Below are 16,626 nucleotides of genomic sequence, written 5' to 3' on the forward strand. Positions count from 1 at the left end.
GCAATTTACAGACAATGGTGTTATCTGTCTTCTAGCATTCTTGCAGTGATAAATAATGTGATATAAATCATCATTGTCATCTTGCACAAGACCACCATGAAACATAGGAATAGAGCATATTTGACTAACTGTGCAAATGCTGTGTACATGAAATATTACAGAGAGAATGAAAAAGACCTTGGCTGGTACTATACCCGTTGCACCTCTTCATTGCCTGTGTTGCTTGTTAGGAGGAAGGAGGGCTAGTGTGTAAGTTGTGTAACTGCCAATTATGAAAGTGTGGGCCACATATGGGTAACTGCCACTTATGAAAGAGTGGGCCACATATGGGTAATACCATACACTCAAGGATGATAGCATAGCATGATATCATGTAAAAGCATGTAGATACATAGGCATCCAGATATCAACATGTCACATATAGGGCCATTACACATCCATAAAGCAGAGTTATGCATGTTTGTGAGGTAGAGCACAGTGACCATAGGATACTGTATACAACACCATGGCATATATTGGATGGGGAGTTGACACTAGGACAAAGACTAGCATCTACAGGCAATACCCTTATCAGGTACATACAGTTGGAGGAGGCCATTGACAGTAACACGTGCATTATAGCTGATCTGATACACCCACTAAATGACAGGTTTTGCCTGCAGGTGTACAAGTACTGGTATAGTCACCTAAGAGAGACAACACTTGGAGTAGTTCATAAGCCAGAAGAATGGTGTACTACTGCAGACTGTCCACAAGTATGTCATGAACAGTGCAGTGGTATTGACTATCATGTCAGGGACAAAATTTGGCAGCCATTGTTTGGGATGTGAATGCTATGGAAGGACTTAATAGTCCCCTACAACAGATGGAAAAGAGGGTTAAGCTATGCTTTCGCATGCAAGCAGAAAGCTTGGGACATTGCAGTGGACAAGATGACCACAGGGGTGAACCACCAACACTGAAGTGGTTGATGAGATTGAGGAGTTTTTCATTTCACTTGCCAGCAAGTGGGAAAGGCCCCTCACACCAGATGATGGCTTGCATGTGCATCCAGGCTAGGTACCTCCTACCTGATTAATAATGACTGTGCTGTCCTCACCCCTTCTCCAGTATGGGTTTGTTTATGTCTGATGCACAGCATGGACAGAACATGCACTGCCCTTGCACAGCTGTAGCATTAAGGAATGTATCAGTTTTTTTCTTCGTTGTGTATGTCATGACCCTTGGCTGTGGACAAGATGCTGCCACTTTGTCAATAGTGTAGTGTATTGCACCTGACACTACCTTGCCTGCTACTCTGCCCACCATTGGATTCCTCTTTATCTCTTCCCTGCCCTGCTAAGTCAGATTTGGACTGCCCTTCAATGGTGTTGGCCTGCTGTACCTCTTTACTCATGATCTTGTGTAATTTGGTCCGCAGTACAAGTATTTTGCTGCATATCTCTAGACTGTGTTGTTGTGTGATGTCTTTGTATGGGTCAGGTTGTATGACATTTCAGCCATCATCTGTTGGTTATGAATGGGGATGATTCTTCATTCAAGGACACATTCATCATTGTCTGCAATACAAAAAACAAAACATTGTATTGGTATGCAACCAGCATGCATATTAACCATATGTATAGGCCAGTCTGTCTACTATATGCATACCTTTCAACTGTCCACATGTTTGCCTCATATTTTTGGTCTGTTCCTCATACATTTTTTTATTTTCTGGCAAATAACTGAGGATTGAAGTCACTAAACAGTGACATACATTTGAGTTTCAGGTTTCATATACTTAACACATGCTAATACAAAACCCCCTGGTATTCTAGCAACTTTCTAAGGTTATAAGAGCAAGATTTAAAATCCGTCCCTGTATTTGGCCTTTGTACCCCCATTATTTTAGACTTTGTCCATATTTCTTGCACTAAGAGGTTGAGAGGTATGACTATATGTATATACCTACTAAAAAGGAAGCCTTGTGGGAAATCCCCTCACAGGAACCATTGGTGTAAGTCAGATATGTGCCATATGTTTGAATCATGTGAAAATCTGGCTGGTGTATGAACTCATTATAGATAATGTCATAGGTGCTGCAGACCACCTGGCAGTTCAGGGAGAGGGTATCTCTGTCCCACTGGACCATGTGGGACCTTAGTAACATGGGTGCAATCTGCGTTTCTCAGAATCTTTAGGTATGGGAAAGGTTAGATCTGAGATCCATCTGTAGTTATCAGGTTTTTGCTTTAGTTTATTTTTGAAATTAAGAGATACTGAAAAAACAGAAGTGTTTGCACACATGTGCGTTCGTGTGTGCTTGTATATGTGTAAGAGGATTTGTATTTGCAGAATATTATATTTTAAGCAGAATAAAATACAGCTGAAGTTCAAGATCTTGGTAAATTTTTAAGTTATAGCTAACTCCAACACCCCTGAATTTTTGCAACTTGCTGTAAGGGCTAAGGATGATTAGCCCTAGTTTTGTAAATTTGTTCTCCGTGTTTAATTGAATAAAAGTATAACTCCTGGTCTGAGTTCTTTGCTATCTCCATCCCTGTAATAGCCTGAAAATAATGCAGAGATCAGATCTGAACAGCATTCTTGCATTTTTAAGTTCTTTTCTTTCAGGAAGCCATTTTCATTCGTGTACCTTTTTGTTCCCACGTTAGACTTTGATCTTCTATCATAATTGCATTTAATTGTTTCAGAATGAAAAAATAAATCAGGTAATTGTTGGAATCCATTTTAGAATTCTCTGAGTAATGTGATCCTTTTCCTTGAAATGGCATTTACTACAGCCCATATTTATTTTTAGCATTCAGTCTGTATTCAGGTATGCCTAGTTTCATTTCACATATTCTTGCTCTGTATATTTTGCAAGGAACTTGATGTATAACCACTTTGAGTGCTGTGTGTATTTTAAGTTTCAGCTTTTCTTAGCTGTTAACCAGTATGAAGTACTTTTGCTTCTTGTACAGTTTCACTTTGTGTCACTGTTTCATTTATTCACTGGGAGTGAGACTGCGTCACGCTATCAGTCATTACTGACATCCTTTCGGCTCCTCTGTCTGTATACATTCATGTATCTGTTTAGGGAATGCATGTGGGTGTGTCTCTCCTTCTGTGTTTGTAAAACACAGAGAACAAGTGATTTAGTGAAAGCAGCGAAAGAAGAGGCTGTTGAGGAATACAAATAACTATGACAATCTTGTAAAATGATGCAGAACTCGCCTAGATAGCATAGATTATTGCTCATAGATGTGAGCCCTGAAGTCTAAAAGCATTCACTACAGCTAGAAAATGTTCCCAGAGTTAAAACAATGATACATATATTTTTGTCTTTTTCATTTTACAGAGAACAAATGACATTTAAAATACCCTTCTTTTCATTGGTCTCTTGTTACTGTTTGTGGTGGTCAGCACAGATACTAAGTGACTTTTAAAAACACTTTCTGTAATGATTATACTCTCAGAATGTTGTGCAGTAAAAGTTGCATTATAAATTTATGCAACATCCATTTAAACTATAGTTATGCTATTCATACAGATAATGTAATCTCTACAAAAGAACTATTTATTTATTATTATTAATTTCAGTTTATTTGTTGCCACAGGTTACGCCAGCACTCCATGAGGTTGATGTTTCTTTGAAAACCTCTGCTAAGTGTGACATCATGAAGCACACGTATGTGGTCGTACGCATGCACAGAAAAACACACACACATTCACTTTGTTGGAGTTTGGCTTAATGGTTAATGTGTTTCCCTTACAGACATACCTCTCAACCTCTTAGTCCAAGAAATCTGGACAAAGTCTAAAATAATGGGGGGACAAAGGTCTAAAAATAGGGACAGATTTTAAATATTGCTCTACTAAACCTACAGTGTTGCTAAAATAACAGGGTTTGTGTTAGTATGCATTTTCTAGGCTTACGTAGGCCCTTGGGCCGATAGCCTAGTACCTACCTATGAACCTATGTATGTCATTATTTAGTGACTTCAACCATTGGTGATTCACCAGAAAACCATATTTTTTGAGGAACAGATCAAAAATATAGGCAAAAGTCTGGACATTCTGGGAAAAACTGGATGGTTGAGAGGTATGCTTACAGATGAAAGGTATAAGGTTTGATTCTCAGGTGAGATAAATTGGCTATGCTTAAAGTTGCCCACAAGGACAGTTAGCCTAGCACTGAACCTATGAACACACAGGCTTTATTCAGAAGTCACTTTATAATGAAATATGTTGTCTAAACAGCACATATAATAGGCAGTAATGAGTTGTTTCTATGTATATTTATGGACAGTGATTACTTGTGCCACGAGTCATATTTTTACTACTCATGGAGACCATAAAGTTAGTTAAGTAAACAGATGTTGAATCAGTGTCCTCTGTCATGTTTATTATACATGTAAAAACATAACTAGAAAGTTTCTAATGTAATAGAGACTTTCAAGTACCAAATTCTGTTTGCACAAGCATGAATTTGAATTTCAGCCATTATAGTTTGCCACTTATAAGTCAAGTCTCTTCTGAAGAAGGTGTGATCAGTTTCTGATGGTATGCTTCTAGGCTGAGTAGTGGTGTGGTCCTTTTCCCATTATAGATAGAGGAAACATTAAATTAGTTTACCTTATTATTGTGCTGGTACAACATCTAATGCTAGTCATTATATAATTAATAATATTAGCCTGCATCTGATACTAATGTTTTCAGTAAAGCTATCTATACAAAACTTCTATGCCAACAAATGATAAGGAGTGCATTGAATATACTACACTGTGTAAATAGTTTACTAGTGGTTACGTCACTAGGGGTACAAATTGCCTAGCGTTTCTACTCCAAGGCTTGAGATGTCACTGTAAATGCAGATCACAAGGTGGCAAAACCATGGTTCATTTGTTTTGGTATGTACAGAATATCTATCTAGTCCATTGTAAATTTACATTTTCCACATAAACTGCATTTCTGGAAAATATTACTGTCCTGAAAAACTTACTGTTTTTACTATCTTTTTATTCTTCTGAGTTTATTGTGCTTGTGAAGCAAAATTAATAGAAATTGTACTGGCTGAGATACACACACACATGCACATATTAGTCAATATGTAGATACAGATAGAATACAGTAATCTAGTTATTTTTGCAATTTAAAGGTACAACAAGATACTAGTTACAGTTTAGTTTGGAATGTCTGGGGCTCGTGCTGCCTTACCATCATTACATAATTTTGAATACTCATGACTGGTGCCATGGTGCTTCTCAGCTTTTATGTGTCAATGTGTGGTTTGCCAGTATCACAGTACTGGCACATGTCATGATTCAGCAATCTCATTGTGCTGACTCATACTTACTAGGTTTTGCTAGGATCTGGAGTTGAAAATATATAAAGAGGGATGTGTACAGTAATTACCCTCCACACACACACACACACACACACACACAAACACACAAACACACAAAAGTAATGTCCTCTATTATAAACTGTTAATGAATTAAGTTTGATTTGCAAGTCAGAGAAAGTTTTTCATCATCTCAGTCTTTCAGTGGACTGTCTCTGTCAGCTGCACACAATACCTCTGAATGTCATTTTGCCTAATAGTTTTCTTGCACATGCATCACAAATCCATCAGTAACTGCATTTGCCAGCTCTAGGGAACTTTTTCAAATTTTGATCTTTTTCAGTGGGATAGAAGAATGTTTCTGGACCCTTGTATTGTAGCAGAATGATATGATCCTGTCACTTTAAGAGTTGGCACTGGGTAGGACAGTACTTAGAAATAATGTCATTTATCTTAGATAGTTTTGTTTTATAATGTACTATGAGCAAGTAGCAGTACCTCATAGACATAGCTATGCGGAAAAAAATCTCCTTCATACCTTAAAACCAGTCCTTATGACTTTATTACACTGAAGATGGTTGATTCACTGAATGAAACCTTGGCTGAAATATAACAGAAAGAAGCATTCTGCCAAAAAAAAAAAACAAAACAAAAAAAAAAAACAAAGACTCATAAAAGATACAATTAGTAGATATATTTTTTGTCAAAAACAGTTGTGCATAGGGAAGGACACTTGCCCTCAACAACTGATGTTATTTATGATCTCAGCAGTGCAGCTATAATCTCCATACTAAATCTCAGCTGTAAATGTCATCAACTAGAGCTTGTACCTGAATCAAGATATATCATAACACTCTTATCCCACTCATACACAAAGGTCATTTTTTTAATTTTGTCGTCTGGTGAAACTTTTCAGAACAACATCAAAGTAATTAATGCAGTGAAGAGCTTCAGTGATAGATGTCTGATCGTGGACTATCGAGTCCTGCTTATACTTCTCAACCTCTTAGCACAAGAAATCTGGACAAAGCCAAAAATAACCGAGGGAACAAAGAACCAAAATAGGGACAACTTTTAAATGTTGCTCTTATAAACTTAGAAAGTGGCTAGAATATAATATTTTGTGTAACCATGCAATCTGATATTGTCATTCTTCACATAATCCTTGACTGTGGGCTTGGTTCCGAGCCTCGGGACAGACTCAACCATTTACTTCAGCTCAGGCCTTCCAAACTCTCGAGCTAGGCTCTACCCATAATGCTCCTCTCTAAATTACCTCTGATCTAATTTGTCGCTTCGTGTGTCAGATGATCCAACCTCTCTCGAACTTTGGCAGTTATTTACAGTAAGTTTTTTTGTCTGATTTCTCTAATTTCCTCGTATGTATATATATATATATATGTATATATGTGTATATATATATATATATATATATTTATTTATGTATTTCTCTTCCTAAATACTTTCTACCTGCTTCTTTCATATCTTCTGTGCATGTGAGTGATCTTTTTCTCGTTTTCCTCTGCCTTTAGGTAGATTTCTCTTACGTAACATTGCTGGTATTTTTTCTTTACCTGTTTAGGTATTTTCTGGCTACCATAGTTGGTACCTTATCTCTTTTCTCTTTCTATTCAAAAAAAAATCTTTCCAGTCCCCTCTGGCTAGTGTGTGTGTGATTTGTATCAGTGCTAAGCCTACCTTTCTGTCATGGCTGATAAACCTGATAAATCTTCAATGGGCACTTCTGGCTTTAAGAGATGCCAGAAGTGTGACAGGAAGATGCCCAATTCGGATGGGCATATCTGGTATGTGTATTGTCTAGGCATTGTCCACTTGCAAGAAAATTGCACAATCTGTCATGGTTTCTCCCCCAGGACTTTAACTGAGTGGAGAAACAGGCTCATTTTGAAGGGTTTGTTGAAAGGGGACTTCAAAGAGGCCATATCTGGTCCAACGACCAAAGCCAGCTTGTCATCTTCCTCTTCTAAACCTAAGAATCACTCCCATTCAGTTCCAAGCAGTTCCTTGGAACCACCTGAAAAGCTATCCAAACAGCCTACAGTGTCGACAGTTTCCTTGGCACCAATAGGCAAGATGGACTCGGCACCTACCACTGCTTCAGATAAGACAACTACAGCCTCAGTACCAGAAGTGTTGTCAGTACCGAAGCAGACTACATTGATATCAATACCAAGGGCAAAGTATTCTCCTTTGGTCTAGACTCTAGTCATTTGCAGACCGAACATCTAGCCCATTTGTGGAACTGAGACAGCTAAAGTCTCCTTCGGCGCCATCTAGATCCACTAAGACCCTCTTGGAATCGGACATCATGAGGCTGGTGGATCAGCTCTTGATGATGTGGGGATTACCTCTATCTTTGGTTCCCAGCCAACTCGGCACTGGGACCTGTTTTTCTTTGACACTGACTCATCTTCCTCCTCCAACTCCAATTGAGTCTATGGCACCCCTGGCACTGACCTACCCAGCTCCATCTGTTTTGGTTCCGGTAAGAGCCTCTTCTCCATGACTGAGAACTGCCTTGAGCTCCTCCATTTTTTTGGAACCGGAGGTCGCCTGTGGTCAAGAATTCATCACTGGTTCCGGGGACAGGATTTTTTTGGAACCTTCCATGCCCCTCAGTGCTTCAGCTTTCATTGGCTCAACCCAGGCTTCTGCTTCAGGGGCCACCTCCTCAGTGCAGGGTTGGACTATGGTTCCAAAGGAATCTATTTTGGTTCCGGGCTCCCATCCCTCTATGGGGGACCGGCCTTCCGGATCATGGAGAAGGCCTCATCCATTGTGGACTCCCAGTCCTTGCCATCCTTGTCAGTTCAAACTTCTGCATCCCCTCAACTAGAGCTACCATCAGCCTCATCCCTGGGACAGAGGGCACAAAAGCCCCAGGAGTGACCCACCTTGGTGGTTTCCTCTTCGGACACTTTCCTGGAACAACCCCCTTCCCCCTCCGAAGAAGTACCTATGAAAAAAAAGTGCAAGAGGAAGCACTTAGACTCCCTGGAGGAGTCCTTGACTGAGGATACTGACTTTGATGAAGGGGAAAGTTCCCCCAGATCACCTCCTGATGATGTTTCCTTTGGGAACATCTTGGAAATCCTGAAACAGGAGGGTGGCTGGTCTTCCTTCTAGCCTTCCTTGGAGGAGTCGGTATACCTGGAGGCTTTTCTTGCCAAACCTTCTACCTCTTGGATCTCTCCACTCACTGATATTTTTATTTTATTGATCACGCAGCTGGCCTGGAAGATTCCTGACTCTATCGAGCTAATCCCCAAGAGGCATGACTGGATCTTTTCTACCCCAAAGGAAGAGCAGCATTGGGCTAAGGATATCCTACAGACACTATGGTGACAATGACAGCCACAAAGAAGGAACTTGCAGAGGAAGGTTCTACTATCCATCCTCCTAACAAGGCGTCTAGAACTACGGATAGGTTTGGGAAGTGTGTTTATTCTTCATCGACCTTCGCTCTCAGGTCTTTGAACTACATGGTGCCAGGTTGCAGAGTGATCTGATAAAAGAGCTGTCAGATAGTGTTACAGGAGCAGTAGGCGAAGGTATACAAGACAGAGTCACCACTCAGCTCACCGCCCTCAGAGCAATTTCTAACTTGTCCATGAGGCTAATTGCCCGTGCAGCTAAAGGGATGACAAGAACAACGGGTTTAGGCATAGCTATTAGGAGACATGCCTCGATATGCTTGTGTGACTTTGTGGAGCCATTTAAATCTTCGTTCATCAATGCTCTGTTTGACTGAACATCCCTTTTTAGACCCAAGGTAAAAAACACAATGGCCAGATGTGAGAAAGATGGGAAGACTCTTTCTGCTGTGGGAGTACGCTTCTACACTCCTCAATGGACCTACTCCAGGAACCAGGGAAGTGGGAAAGCTATGGATCAAAAAGTCCCAAGGGCCTTTCCAGGATTCACGTGGCAAGGACTTTTCCCGGGGCAGCGGGGGAAGTAACAACGGAAGACCCCGTCCTAGAGGCAGAGGTGGCCTGCAGAACCAGGGGTCCAGAGATTCTTTCTCTGGTAACGCCTACCAGCACTCCTGAATTGCCTTACTCTGGAGGCAGTCGGGGGATGATTCTCCCTGCACCAATCTGCCTGGCTACAGATAACATTTGACAAATGGGTGCAGGGAATCATTTCCAAAGGTTACATCATTTCCTGATCCTCAAATCTAAAAACACAAAAAAGACTCCCAAATATTCCACCCAGTCACAGGGAAGCAGCAGTCAGAGAAATTCAAAAACTGCTCGAAAAAAGAGTCATCCAAGAAGTCCCACCAGACCAAACAGGATCTGGGTTTTACTCAAGATTGCTTTTAGTACCCAAAAAGACAAGGGACTGGAGACCTATTTTGGATCTCAGCCAGTTTAACAAGGCAGTTCAGCAAACCAAATTCCAGATGGTCTTGGTACAGTCAATACTTCCTTTCTTGCAAAAAGATGATTAATGTGCTCTATAGATCTTTAGGATCCATATTACCATATAAAATGGACAAACACTCCAGGAGATTCCTGCGCTTCTGTCTGGAAGCCAGTCATTTCCAGTTCAGAGCACTGCCTTTTGGCCTCACCACAGCCCCCAGGGTTTTTTACCAAATGCATGGCAGTGGTAGCAGGTCATCTCAGACTGCAGAGATTTTTAGTTTACCTCATCTCAACAACTGGCTCCTTACTGCTACCACCAAGCATCAACTAGAACAGGCAAGAGATTACACCCTGTATCTTTGAGCTTCATTGGGCATTTCAGTAAATTACAAAAAGTCAAATCTACAACCTACTCAACAACTGGAATTTATCAGAGCCCTAATAAAACCTGTTATGGGAATCACTTTACTCCCAGTGGACAGGTTCTAAAAGATCAGATCACAAGTAAACCATTTAGTTCAGAACAAAAGTGTTCCAGCCAGACTTATCTTACAGGTGCTGGGCTCAATGGCAGCCTCTGTAACTCTAGTTCCCTTGGCCAGATATCACATGTGGATTCTACAATGGCTTCTAGCCTCACAATGGTTATTAATGAATCAGCCGATGTCATACTGCATCTTGATCAGTCGCTGATCCACTCCGGCGAAGTTCTTTTGGGCCATCTTTCATCCTTCCATGGCCCCAAGCCATAGTGACCACAGATGCTGCCTAGATGGGGTGGATGGGGACATTATCTAGGAAGGACTGTGCAAGGCACTTGGTCCCAGCAGGAGGCCAATTTGTGCATCAGTGTTCTAGAGATTAGGGTGGTGCTCTTAGCAATGCAAGCATTTCAAGATGCCCTTCCCTTGGGAATAGTGGCAATTCAGACAGACAACATGTCAGTGGTCTGGTACATGAACAAACAAGGGGGAACCAAATTTTACGCACTTTGTTGAGAAGCCCTCAGAGTCTGGCAATGGGCATTTTTTTCCAACCTCTTTCTCATGATAATGCACATTCCAGGGAGCTCCATCGTGATAGCAGTCAAACTGAGCAAAATGATTCCAATACCTCACAAGTGGTCTCTCAATCCTGTGGTGACGGAGAAGATATTCCATCACTGGGATCAACCTTGCTGCAATCTGTTCACATCCCCATTGAACAAGTGCAGTACTTACTTTGCCCTAATCCCCCCACTGAGGGAGTCACCAAGAGATGCTCTTCTCCACAATTGGCCCCCTGGTCTCCCATACGCCTTTCCCCCAACTCCTCTGACATCACAGTTTCTAAGAAAAGCCAAGAGGTTGGAGAACATAATAATTCTCATTGCTCCTTTCTGGCCTCAACAGGTTTGGTTTACCTTCATATGGCCTCATCTACTTTGGAAACCTTGTATTCCGGACCCAGCTCCAGCTCTATTATTTCATCCAGAAGGCATGGTTCATCCAAATCTCCAACATCCCAAGCTCACTGCATGTCTTCTGCAATTCCCATGATTGCCAGGCATTCTTCCCTTTCCTCAGCTGTCCATCAAATCGTTTTGGCCCATCACAAACCTTCTACTAGAAAACTGTATCACAGTAAATGGGAAAAATTTTCTTTGTGGGCTCTTAACAATGATCTGGACCCTTATACAACTCCTGTGCAAAAGTATTGGATTTTATGTCTGTTCTTTATCAAACTGGCTCTTCAGCCTCTACCATTCAGGTCCATTTAGCTGCAATATCTAATTTCCATATTGGTTTTGAGGGCTCTTCACTTATGTTACATAGGTTCATAGGTAGGTATGAGGCTATCTGCCCAAGAGCATTTTTAAGCCTAGCCAGAGTGTGTCGGCTTTCGCCGCCCCATTGATTAATTAACTGAGCTTCTGTCAAGCAGAGCCAGTGAAGTGATCCCAGTGGTGTATTTTCTGTTACCCATCCACTCATCAAGGCTTCTCCTGAAGAGTGTTAGTGAGGGGCTCTGCCTAATGTAGTTAGGAATTTTGTTCCAAAGCATGTGGAGTCTCTGTGACAGGAATCTATCCCTCCAGCATATTCTATTTATTGTTTTGGTGAGGTTTAGCTCACTAGAACAAGTGGCTCGCAGTGACTTGAATTTCTTTAGGTGGAGCATGTCCATCAGTTCTGAGTTGGATGTGGTTTTGTAAGTCAGGGAGAGATCACCTCTGAGTAAGTGATATGCCACTGAGTACAGCTGGAGTTTTTTCAGTCGGGCTGCATAGGACATATGTTTGAGGCCAGTAATCCTCTTGGTGAGGTGCTTTTATGGTCTTTCCAGCTGTTGGAAGTGTCTTGTGAGGTACATCCCAAATGGGATAGATAAACTCTATAAAGCCTTTTTGAAGGGAATTCTAATGTTAAGGCCTCCATTTAAAGAGCCCACTGCCCCATGGGATTTACCCTCAGTTCTACAATCTCTTACTCTTTCCCCTTTTGAACCACCAGCTACTTGTGACTTAAAATTTCTGACTTGGAAAACTTTGTTTCTATTAGCTACTACTTCTGCAAGAAGAGTATCGGAAATTCAAGCCTTGTCCTGCGAACCCCCTTACATAATATTTCACAAGGACAGAGTTTCCCTCAGGACTAATCCTTCCTTCTTGCCAAAGGTAGTTTCAGAATCTAATATCAGTCAAACCTTGCACCTACCAGTCTTTCCCCCTAATTTCTCTAATAAGGGAGAGTACTGTCTACTACTTATTAGGCATTCACAGGCAATTACATTTTTATCTTCACAGAACAAAGGATTTTAGAAAATCTGACCAACTATTTGTTGCCTTTTCTTCACTTTCCGTAGGCAACCCAGTTTCCAAGGTTACCTTAGCTAAATGGCACAGAGATTGTATCACCTTTATCTATCATTCAAGGGAACTTAGGTTCATAGGTAGGTACTAGGCTATCTGCCCGAGGGCATTTATAAGCCTAGCCAGAGTGTGTCAGCTTTCGCCGCCCCATTGATTAATTAACTGATCCTCTGTCAAGAAGGGCCAATGAAGTGATCCCAGGGTGCATTTTCTGTTACCCATACACTCGTCAAGGTTTCTCTTGAAGAGTGTTAGTGAGGGGCTCTGCCTAATGTAGTTAGGAATTTTGTTCCAAAGCATGGGGAGTCTCTGTGACAGGAATCTATCCCTCCAGCATGTTCTATTTATTGTTGTGGTGCGGTTTAGCTCACTAGATTGAGTGGCTCGCAGTGACTTGGATTTCTTTAGGTGGAGCATGTCCATCAATTCTGAGTTGGACATGGCTTTGTAAGTCAGGCAGAGATCACCTCTGAGTAAACAATATGCCACTGAGTACAGCTGTAGTTTTTCCAATCGGGCTGCATAGGACATATTTTGAGGCCAGTAATCCTCTTGGTGAGGTGCTTTTGTGGTCTTTCCAGCTGTTGGAAGTGTCTTGTGAGGTACATCCCAAATGGGGCATTGTACTCTATGATGGGTCTGATGAGTGACAAGTAGAGGGGCACTATAACCTCTTTATTTCTAGATGTGAACCTTTTAGCAATTAGATGGGCTACATAGAAGGATTTCCTAATTACTTTGGCAATATGATTGTCAAAGGAAAGATTATTATCTACCTGGGTCCCCAGATCTCTTATTACCTCTTCTGTATTAAGGGGGCTGCCACCTATGTGGTAATTCATGGGTGTTTTGTTTTCCCAAATGGGATGACTATGCATTTTTTGGCATTTAGCTTGAGACCATGACTTTGACACCAGGTGTCCGTCTCAGTAAGGCCCTTTTGGAGAATGTACCTGTCAGCCGGAGAGTCAATTATGGCTCCTAGTCTGCAGTCATCAGCGAACTTGGTTAGCCATAGTCCTCCTGTGTTTCCCTGTACTTCTGAGAATGGGTCCCAGGACCGAGCCTTGTGGGACACCACTTGTGACTGGTTTAGAGTTGGACCTGGAGCCCGCTATTCTTACCGTGTGAGTTCTGTCTGTAAGCCAGTTGGCAACCCATCTCGTGACGTAGGGGTTTATGTTCAGGCTGGTGAGTTTTTCTATAATTCCCGAGTGGGGAATGGTGTCAAAAGCCTTGGCGAGGTTAAGGTAGGCTGTGTGAACCACCTTCCCATCTATGGCCTTGGTGACTGTCTCGAAGAAGTCAACCAGGTTTAATAGGCATGATCTGCCCTTAACAAAGCTGAACTGGGTCATGCTGTGTGCCATTCTGTAGGCATGTAGCCTGTGGAGATGCTGAGGTTGAACAGTGTGTTTAGGTGAGGGGGGGGTTAGTTCGTTCTGTAGTTCATGCAAGACACCATCTGACCCCATTGACGCTGTGCTTTTGCTTTTGAAAGGGCTGTTTTCATCTGTGCGTCTGTGATTTCCGGGACACTACACTTTTCCGGTATTGTTCTGGACCCTTTTGTGGGTGAGAGGGGGGTGATGTTTGCACTGAATCTATCTGCCAGGATGTTGGCAATATCAGTAGGTTCAGTATATTTTGTGCTATTTTGCACTAGCTCAGAGCATATCTGTGAGTTGCCACTTAGATTCTTGACATAGCTAAAGAAGGCTTTGTGGTTATCTTTCAAATCCTTGGCTATTTTTCTTTTGAAGTTAGCCTTGGATGATTTTATGAGGGACCTTAGTTTCTTACTGATACTGATCAGGGATGTCTTTCCTTCTTGGGATTTGCTTTTTTTTGAACTAGTTTCTTCCTTCTATTGTATAGCCTGTTTATGGCAGGGGTCCACCAGACTGGTTTCCTTCTCTTAGGGGAGTGAATCTTGATTTTGCTAGGGATGGCACAATCCATGCATCCTTGTAGGTGCTCATAGAGTGCATTTGTAAAGGTTTCTGCATCTTGGACACTGTTATCCTTTAGCGTGGGGGCTGTGAAACTTACCACCCCTGTCTTAAGTAAGGTGAAGTTTGCTATAGAAATGTTTTTCACTGTGGTTTCCTTGGTTGGGGGTGGTGGTGTGGTGTGGACATCCAGGGTGATTAGTTTATAATTTGATCTAACCAGTGATGGGTTGACCTCCGGTACAGAACACCTGTTGCACATGTTGGTGATGACCAGGTCCAATATGTTTTTACCTCTGGTAGGGGAGTTTAACAGCTGATCCAGGGCATTTGAGTTGATAAATTCCAGGAAGCGCTGAACCTGTGAGTTTGTACTTGAGTAGTTCTCCCAGTTAACGGTAGGGTAATTGAATTCGCCCAATATCAGGGTGTTCGGTAGGACCTTCATGTTTTCCAGTGTCTCCATAAAGGTGGAGCGGTGGTCCTGGGTCATGGAGAGTGATCTGTTGCAGGCCACAATTTGCATTGCAGATTTGCCTGATGTTAGTTGCACATGGATGATCTCAGAGGTATCATGCCACGCCACTAACCTGGAGGTGTAGGTATCCTTGATGAATATGGATACACCCCCTCCTTTTGTGTTTCGGTCCATGTTCTGTGGCCGAAATGTGTGGTATGAGTTGTAGCCCGGTAGTGCTGGGGTGCTCTGTGGAGCCTTGAACCAGGTTTCAGTTACTGCAAAGATGTTGACATTCTCCATACTGAGGAGTGCTTCAAGTGCATGCATTTTGAGATTTAAACTCCTAGCGTTGAGTAGCATAACCCTCATTTTTTTTATTTGTGCTGTTTACAGAGGTGGGTTTGACTTTTGAGCCTTACCTAAAAAAGGCACTATGGGGGGCAGCAAGAGCCTTGGCCATTATTCGAAAGCCTATGGGTGACAGGTGCAAGCCATCTCTTGCGAAGCAACGAGGGTTGTCAAGCATGTCGTCCCAAGCTGACAGACACTGTATCCCCTTTGAATGACACCAGAAGCTTAGCCAATTGTTGAAATTGATCTTTTTTTCTTTATACTGCGGTATCATTCTTGGTGAGGGCAGGATGCTACTAAGGGTCAGGGTCATACCTGCCTGGGCTACATGATCAGAGAGCTCTTCCATGTCTCTTTTCATGTAGTCCAGGGAGGTATGTCTCAGGTCATTCACACCAACATGAACAATGACAGAGTCATATTTGTACTTGTTCTGGAGTGACCTGAGTGCTTGTGTTATGTGGCGGATTCTGGCTCCCGACAGGCAGCTAACAGTAACCTTCTCCTTGTCCAGCCTAGTGAGTGGACGTCAGTGTGCCTGACTGTAGAGTCACCTATTACTAGTGTGTTAGGTATGTTATTTCGCCTTAAGGGCTGTGATTGTGCAGCACACTGATTTTGTGTTTTATGTGTTGTCTAGTTTGTGACGGGAGGTGCAGGTTTTTTGGGTGTCTGCTTTGGCGGTCTCTGATGCTTTTGCAGGTTTTTGTTTAGAGCCTCCAAGTATCATTTTGTGTATTTATGTGTATTTTTTGCCAGTGCTGGTTTAGTATGTCTATGTGAGGCTGGAGGTGTGGTGCAAGTGTTAACCTTCTCCTCATGACTGCCTGTTCCAGTCTTGGGTGGAGAGAGCTTAGCCTCCAATTTAACTATATAATTGCATCTCTCGCATATGTTAATATTTTGTGGTAGGAGGAGAGGATTGTCTGTGTACATGAGGCAGTTGTAACATTGCCTCAGGATACCCAGGTTCACCAGCTGGACTAGAGAGTATACCTAAAATTGCCCTTTGGTCATACCTGAATAGTAGGGTGAGCTGCTTAGTCGCTTGGTAGGTGAGGGTGAATAATGAGCCTTGCCCTGCTGGGCAATCAAGTGTCGGGGTATATTAGTGCGTGCTATTAAGTCTGAGCAAGTGCTGGACTGTAGGATGCTTTTTAAGTGCTTAGGTTGAGCGTTAGACTACTTTCAAGGGAAAAACTGAAAAGGAGACTTGGTGGAGCCTGAAATAAATTAGCCCTAGCTAACCGGTGCTGCCCGGATGTGCAAAACCATGCAAATGCAGTTTTTAT

Source organism: Protopterus annectens, chromosome 9.part0 (assembly GCF_019279795.1).
Source record: "Protopterus annectens isolate FY-2018-M chromosome 9.part0, PAN1.0, whole genome shotgun sequence".
NCBI classification, from domain to species: domain Eukaryota; kingdom Metazoa; phylum Chordata; order Ceratodontiformes; family Protopteridae; genus Protopterus; species Protopterus annectens.